Below are 7,607 nucleotides of genomic sequence, written 5' to 3'. Positions count from 1 at the left end.
GGGGAATACTCACATCCTTCGCTAAATTCTCTACGGAGGGAACCTTGCTTGTGAATCCTTCCTAGAGGAGAGCTTCCTTGCTCCTTGGTCTTGGCAAGAGGATGAGAGGGAGAGAGAGGTCACGGTGAGGGAGAGTAGGAGGAGAATGAGAGCAAAAATGACAACTCATCTTTAATTTCTCCCTTTTATTCATTATGAGAGGAGGAAGGAAAATATATTTTTCTTCCTCCTTTCTTTTACTCTCCTCATAATTAAGAGAAAGTCTAGATACATCCCTTCTTGGTGAGTAAGAAAGGAATATTCTAGAGCATCTCTTCATTAGAGAGGGAGAAGACAACTCTTACTTCTCCTTCTAAGAGAAGAGTCTTTTCTTCTTATATTTAATTATGGTTTCCCTCTATTTCCTAATAATAATTTCTCTTGGTCTAGTGGTTATCTTATTCAGGCATCTAATGAGAGATCTAGAGTTCAAGTCCTAGATCTTATGTATTTTTTTTTATTTCTATTTTGTTTGTTTAAGTGTTCGGCTAGGAGCAAAATTCAACTAAAGCATATATATTTTTCTTTATTCACGATAGAATATTCTAGAATTTTGCTAAGGACCCTATGGGTGTTACAGCCTATGAGCTGGAACTATCTCAGGAAATGTCAGCTATCCATAATGTATTCCACGTCTCAATGCTGAAGAAGCATGTTCCCGATACAAATCAAGTGATTGAGCCATAGATGGTATAAGTTCAAGAGGACCTCAGTTAGGAAAGTTGACCTATTCAGATAATAGATCAAGGAGTTAAGAAGTTGAGGAACAAAGAGACACAGTTAGTAAAAGTGTTGTGGCAAAGTCAACAATATGAAGAAGCAACATGGGAATGCGAGGATGATATGAGACGAAATTCTAAGTTCAAGGATGAACTTTTTATAAGGTATGGGCATTGTAACACCCATAAATTTCCTTTCTTCCAAAAAAGAGCAAAGAGGAATAGAAGAAAAGAAAAAAAAATATTTATAAATGGTCCGGGCTAGGATTCGAACCCGAGACCTCTTAGTTGAGATTGGTTTAAGTAGCCATTAGGTGGTGGTAAAGCATCACATGAGCAATATGAAACAATTCATTATACGTAGATTATATGCGAAGAGATGCTTCAATTTCCACTTAGTATAAAAGGGGATGGATGAGATCAAAACCTAAATTTCATCTTTCTCTTCTCCTCTAGCCGAAACTTCTTCTTCCTTCTTTCAAGTTTCGGCCAAGAATCATAGGGCTCCAAGTCTTAAAGCTTTTCAAGGAGGGAATCTAAGGGGAGGGTTCCTCCCAAGGAGGTTGTACGCGTGGGCAAAGTTTTGGGGAATTAAGGCATGCAAGAGGGAGGTTGTGCTCCCTACACCTTATCATAGTAAGACCTAGCGTGAAGATGTAAGTACTACTCACCTGCAGTATAAGTTGTTCGATGATGCATCTTGTGTTATTGTTTTATGCATGTAAAGAAGATATCATGTTTTTACGCACATAAATAAGATGTTATGTTTATGCATGTTAAAGAAGATGCACATTATGAAATGTATGATGACCTCTAAAGTTTTGGGGACTAAGAGCATGTTTAGTGTGTCTTGAGTTGCTTCCCATTTAGTTTTGGGGCTAAGAAGCATATTCAAGTGCCTGAAAGTGCTTCCCTATAAGTGTAAGGGGATTAAGCGCACATAAGGTATTTCGTTAAATGGCAAGCAAGTGCAAGTACAAGAAAGTATTTTTCTTTAGAAAGGCATGTACTGGACATAAGGTCCATGAGTGGTCTCCTAGATTGCCCCTAGGCTCCTAGACCGCCTACTAGTACCTTGATAGATTCGGAATTAGCTACCTCAGATCTTATTAAGGATGCGCGCAAAGTGGTACAATGTCGGGCCCAAAGCAAGATGATTATTATTTTCACTAATTATGTAATATAGAGTTTTCAAACTTCATGGTTTGTCTTAGTGGAAGTTTCCTAAGTGGGGAATTTAAGTTATATTGTGTAGCATTGATGAACTCTATGATATGCCAAGAATCATGTGTTCCTTACATTACTAGCATGATTTTTAAGTTGATGGTTTACACGATAAACTGGTTTAAAAATACATGTCATGTACATATTTCTGAAGAATAGTTTTAGCGTGAGTTACTGTCAAGTGCATGTTTGTGTTTTCCCTACATAGTTTTAAAAGCATGTTTACATTGTGGCATTTTCGACAAGAAATTTTAAAAAGCATATCCTCTTTTAATGTATTGTTTTGTGAGTAGACGGTACTTACTAAGCAATCGCTTATAGATTTTCATTTCCTTATATTGGTGCGGGAAGCATCCGACGATCGAACCCAAGTTTTGATAATGGCAAAGGGTTCAAAGTTAAGTCTTGTTGTTATCTAACATGTTGAATGAGTGTTTCAGGAAAGTACTAACTGCGGTTAGGCAGGTGAAAACCCTAGGGGGTGGTAACCCTAGGTCCTAGGGGGCGGTAACCCTAGGTGGAGAAAAGTCCTAGCTGCGGTTAGGAAAAGGGAAAACCCTAAGGGGTGGTAACCCTAGGTCATAGGGGGCGGTAACCCTATGCGAAAAGTCTTGGCAGGTCGATGGCTTCAGGCAAAAGTCCTAGGGAGTGGTAACCCTAGGTGGAAAGTCCTGGTGTCGCGAACTAGATGAAAGACTGGACTAGCCGGGAAGCGGATGTCCAGCAGAAAGTCCGGAAGCGTCAAGTGCTGAGCAAAAGTCCAGTCGATCTGGAGGATCGCACTGGCAGCAGGTAAATCTCCTGAGTGGAGTAGGTGAGGACGCGTTCCCTGTAGAGGGAACAATAGGCGTCGGGTCGACCTAGGGTTTCCGGTTGGAAACCCAAAGTCAGACTCGGACAGTCCGGAGACTGTCATTATCACTTCTATTATGTTTTTTGTGCTAACTTTGTGCTGCAGGGTATATTTGGGATTAATGTATCTTGCAGGGACCAAAGTGCAAAGATTAACCTCGGATGAACAGTGTCCAAGGCGCCTCCATGGAGCTTGGAGGCGCCTCGGGTGCAAAACCTGAGCTGGCTGCGAAGCAAGCTTCAAGGCGCCTTGGATAGGCTGAAGGCGCCTTGAACAAGTTAATGAAGGCGCCTTGGAGAGGTTGAAGGCGCCTTAAACAAGATAAAGTTTGACCAGGTCAGTTCTGATCCACGCGGGTGACGCGGCCAGCCTGGAGGCGCCTTGGAGGGGTTTAAGGCGCCTTAAACTCTGTTTAAAAGCAGGGTTCGAGCAGCACTTAGAAACAACAATTAACAACGAAAGAAAAAGCTTCCTCGTGCTGTGTTCTGCTAAAGTATTGCTTCAGAAGTGCTGCGACAACCACCCGACGACCCGGAGCTCCGAATCTTCATTTCTTAATTGCCGTCGGTATAATTAATTATTGTCAATTATTGTACTTTAGTTTGTAATTATTTCGAACTTATAGTTGTTGCCCACCGAAAGCGATCAAGGATCGCGGGCCTTCGAGTAGGAGTCGCCTTAGGCTCCGAACGAAGTAAATCCTTCGTGTCTGTGTTTTCTCTATTTCATTTCCTCTGCATTAATTGCTCGACGATTGTTTTATGATTCCGATAATCGAAAGAAATAGCCGCGAGCGCTATTCACCCCCCCTCTAGCGCTTCTCGATCCAACACCTTATACTACAGATAAAGGAAAATGAAAGCTTGAGTAGGAGGAGGCAGCAGGAGCAGTGTTTGTGTGTGTGTGTGATGGAACAATGGAAGGAGATCAGAGAAGTTGTTATTGTGGGGAACATGTTAGAACTTGAGTATTTTCTCCTCTCCTCTTTACATAAAATACTGTCACTAGTTGTTTAGGATGAATTTATCAGTTTGGCAGGATTTAGAATAGCAAGGATATGTGGAAAAGGGGAGAACAAGCTCTTTGGTAGAGTAGGGGGTGACCCTTCGCACGGCCCGTGGCACGGCCGTGCGGGTTCACACGACCCGTGGCATGGCCGTGCGGGTTCACACGGCCCGTGGCACGGTCGTGCAGGTTCACACGGCCTTCCACTGCCTACTCTCGGCCAAGGTGATACGGTCGTGTGGAAGCACCCGGCCGTGCACTTCCTCCTCTCGGCCTTGGTGACACGACCGTGTGGAATCACACGGTTGTGTGGAATTACATGGTCGTGCACCTCTTCCTCTCTGCCAAAGCTATACGCCCGTGTGCTTCCACACGGCCGTGTCTCTCTTCCTCTCAGCCAAAGTGACATCGTGTGGGTTCACATGGCCATGCCCCTCCTCTCCTCTGCCAAGGGTCATGACCGTGCGACCCTCACACGGTCGTGCCCTGTGCCAGCTGGGAGTACACTACCTGTCAGGGCCACATGATCCAGGCCCGTTAGAAGCTTTAGACTCCCTTTAGGCTCTGCTTGGCTCCAAGTCATGTCCCACCAGTCGTAACAAGTTAGAATATATCTATGGGCTGAGCAGCATATAATAGGTAAGGATGTTGAAATTTAGATATACAGAAAAGGGTAACTTCTGTCCTGTAAGTTACTCGTGTCTTATAGACATAGCTAGGTTGAGATGCTCCACACGACCATGTAGATCTACCTAGCCCAAGCAATCCTCCTTTTAGTCAGATTCACACGGTCGTGCTAAATGGCACAGGCAGTGTCATCTCTTCCTCGGCTGGGCTCACATGGCCGATGTGTGTCGTATTACCATATTCATTTTCATCTCTGTCTTCCTCACACGGTCGTGTGCTTCACACGGCCTCCTTCTTCTCCTCCTCTAGAATTTTCACATGCCCGTGTAGAATAACACGACCATGTCATTTTTCTTCTCAGGTGAACTCACATGGACAGTGTGAGTCACATGGCCTTGTGCATCTCCACCTCTGTAAGTGTCACATGACCGTGCATGTCACACGTACGAGTTCTCCTCCTTCTCTAGAAATGTCACATGGTCATGTTCGGTACATGGTAGGGCTCTGTCAAAACCAAAAAATGCTACATTTCCTCTTTTCTGACTTCTCCAATGCCTCCATGCCCATGAAATAATCATGGACAGCTTATGGAAGTAATGTTCAACCTAAAGACAAAAACAACAATGGATTAAAAACACTAACTAATGAAAAAGAAAACTCAAAATTGAATCTAATAAAAGAACCCTTGGGTTGCCTCCCAAGAAGCGCTTGTTTAAGGTTATTAGCTCGACCCCATTTCCATTTTTACGGCTATACACAAGGAGATACGGATTTCTCTCCTAGGGTTAAGTGTGCTCCTTCTTCCCTCATTCTTGCCCTCGGAGGGCAGATGCACTTTTCATTTTTAAAGGGAGGCCTTCTCCCAATGCCTGTCGGATCATGTTCTTCGTCTAGCAGCCTCCCATGAGGATGGAAGTTCCAATCCTCAAATCTATAAGCATCTGCCCTGCTACAAACACTCACTAGAAAAGAAGAGACATGGTTAGAAGAATTAGATAGACTGTATTCCAACCTTTCCTTACCTATTACCAATGAAAGTTTATGGTTTTTCACATCAATTATTGCTCCAGCTGTTGCAAGGAAGGGTCTTCCCAACATGATTGGAATTTTTGAGTCTTCTTCCATGTCAAGTACCACAAAATCTGTGGGAACAATGCTCCCACCAACCTCTACTAGCACATCTTCCACAATATCCATAGGGTGCCTGCAAGAATGATCAGCTAATTGCAGTGCCATGGTAGTAAGTTTAAAGTTTTTGAGCCCTAGCTTATTACAAATTTAGTATGGAATGGAGCTAACACTTACCCCCAAATCACAAAAAGCCTTTCTATAAATTCAGCTCCTATAGTGCAAGGTATATAAAAGCTTCTTGGATCTTGGAGCTTTGGGGAAGTGTTCTTCTCCAATAAATCGCTACATTCTTCAGTAAGAGCTACGGTCTCAATGTCTCCTTTTTTTTTTCTTTTGTTGGACATAATATCCATAAAATTTTGGCAAACTTTGGTATTTGTTGAATTGCATCAATCAGAGGTACCTCAACACAAATATCTTTATCTTTATCCAGAAATCTACCGAACTCTTCATCTTTCTTCATCATGACTAATCTTTGAGGAAAAGGGATTACTTAACTTTGAGGGTAAAGTGGAAGAGTCTCTTCAACCTTCTTGGACTCTCCTCTTCATCTTGAATCTGAATTTGTTCAAGTGTTGGAGGAGAGATCTCTTCTTGAATATTAATCCCTTTTGGAGTAGTCACTTGAGGATCTCCCAAGGTCCGTCCGCTCCTTAGTTCAATTCTATTGCAGTGTTCCATTGGGTTGACATCAGGTTTACCTGGGAATTGTCCTAATGCTCTTGAAGGTGATGAAGCTATCTAGGCAATTTGGCTATCTTATATTTCCTAGAGCTTCTCTTCATTATCCATTCTCTGAGTGAGTAGCTTAATCTCTTGCTTCATTTCATTTTGATTGGAAATAACTTCTTCAATCATTTTCTCCAATTTAGAAAATTGATAGCCTTGAGAAGATTGTCTTTGATAGCCTTGTTGTCCAGGCTGATAGATCGGTCTAACCCCCGTGGATGGTCCTTGTTCTTGTCTATTTCTATAAGAGAAACTTGGATGATTCTTCTAACCAGGGTTGTATGTGTTGGAGTATGGATTATTCTGTTTCTGATTGTAACTCATGATAGCATCACATTGTTCTAATTGATTCATTTGTGTAGAAATAGCTCCTAAAAGACATGAGTCTTGAGAATGATCCGAGTTTCCACAGGTTTCACAAACACATACTATAGCATTGACTGATGCAGAATTTGTTCCCATATTTTCCAATTTTTTAGTAAGAGCATCTAATTTTTAAGACATCAAAGTAATTGCATCTACATCAAATTTTCTTGATGCTTTAACTGGGTTTGGATAGGAATAGCCTCCACTTCTTTCTATTGCCTATTGATGATAGCTTTGCACTACACTCTCAATAATGTCCTCGGCCTCATCTAAACTTTTATTCATAAGTACTCCTCCAGCTGTAGAATCTAAAGACACCTTAGTATGATAGTTGATGTCGTTATAAAAAGTATGTAGAACTAGCCATTTTTATAACTCATGATGTGGGCATTGTCTGAGCATATTGTTGTATCTATCCCTTGCTTCAAATAAAGATTCTGAGTCTGATTGTCTGAAGCTTACAATTAGATTTCTCATATGATCAGTCTTACTTGGAGGATAGAATTTATCAAGGAATTGTTGCTCGCATTGCTCCCAAGTGGTTATGCTATTAGTTGGTAAAGAGTTCAACCATTATTTTGCTCTATCTCTTAAAGAAAACCCAAATAATAATAATCTCACTGCTTCTGATGGAACACCGTTCATCTTCATGGTGCTGCAAATTTCATAGAAAGTTTCAAGATGTTGATTTGGGTCTTCGTGTGATCCACCTCCATACTGATTTTGTTGTACCATAGTGATTATTGCATGCTTGATCTCAAAATTGTTGGCTTCAATAGATAGTCTTGTGATACTAGAATGAAGCCCTCTGGCATACGGTGTTGCATAATCTTTCAATGGTTTGTTTGCCATATTAGAATGTTCTTGTTCTTCTTGATTTCTTCGCAAGATCTTCCTCCTATGAAAAGTTCTAT

The 7,607-nt window shown here is 41.7% G+C and overlaps 1 pseudogene; it reads left to right on the top strand.

Moving 5' to 3' along the window:
• The first annotated feature begins 7,066 nt into the window (after positions 1–7,066).
• On the top strand, positions 7,067–7,152 carry LOC121988209 (annotated as a pseudogene).
• Positions 7,153–7,607: the final 455 nt, after the last annotated feature.

This window comes from Zingiber officinale, chromosome 5B (assembly GCF_018446385.1).
Source record: "Zingiber officinale cultivar Zhangliang chromosome 5B, Zo_v1.1, whole genome shotgun sequence".
Lineage (NCBI taxonomy): Eukaryota > Viridiplantae > Streptophyta > Magnoliopsida > Zingiberales > Zingiberaceae > Zingiber > Zingiber officinale.
Note: the sequence above shows the minus strand (reverse complement) of the source record. Positions and strands in the feature narration are given on the sequence as shown.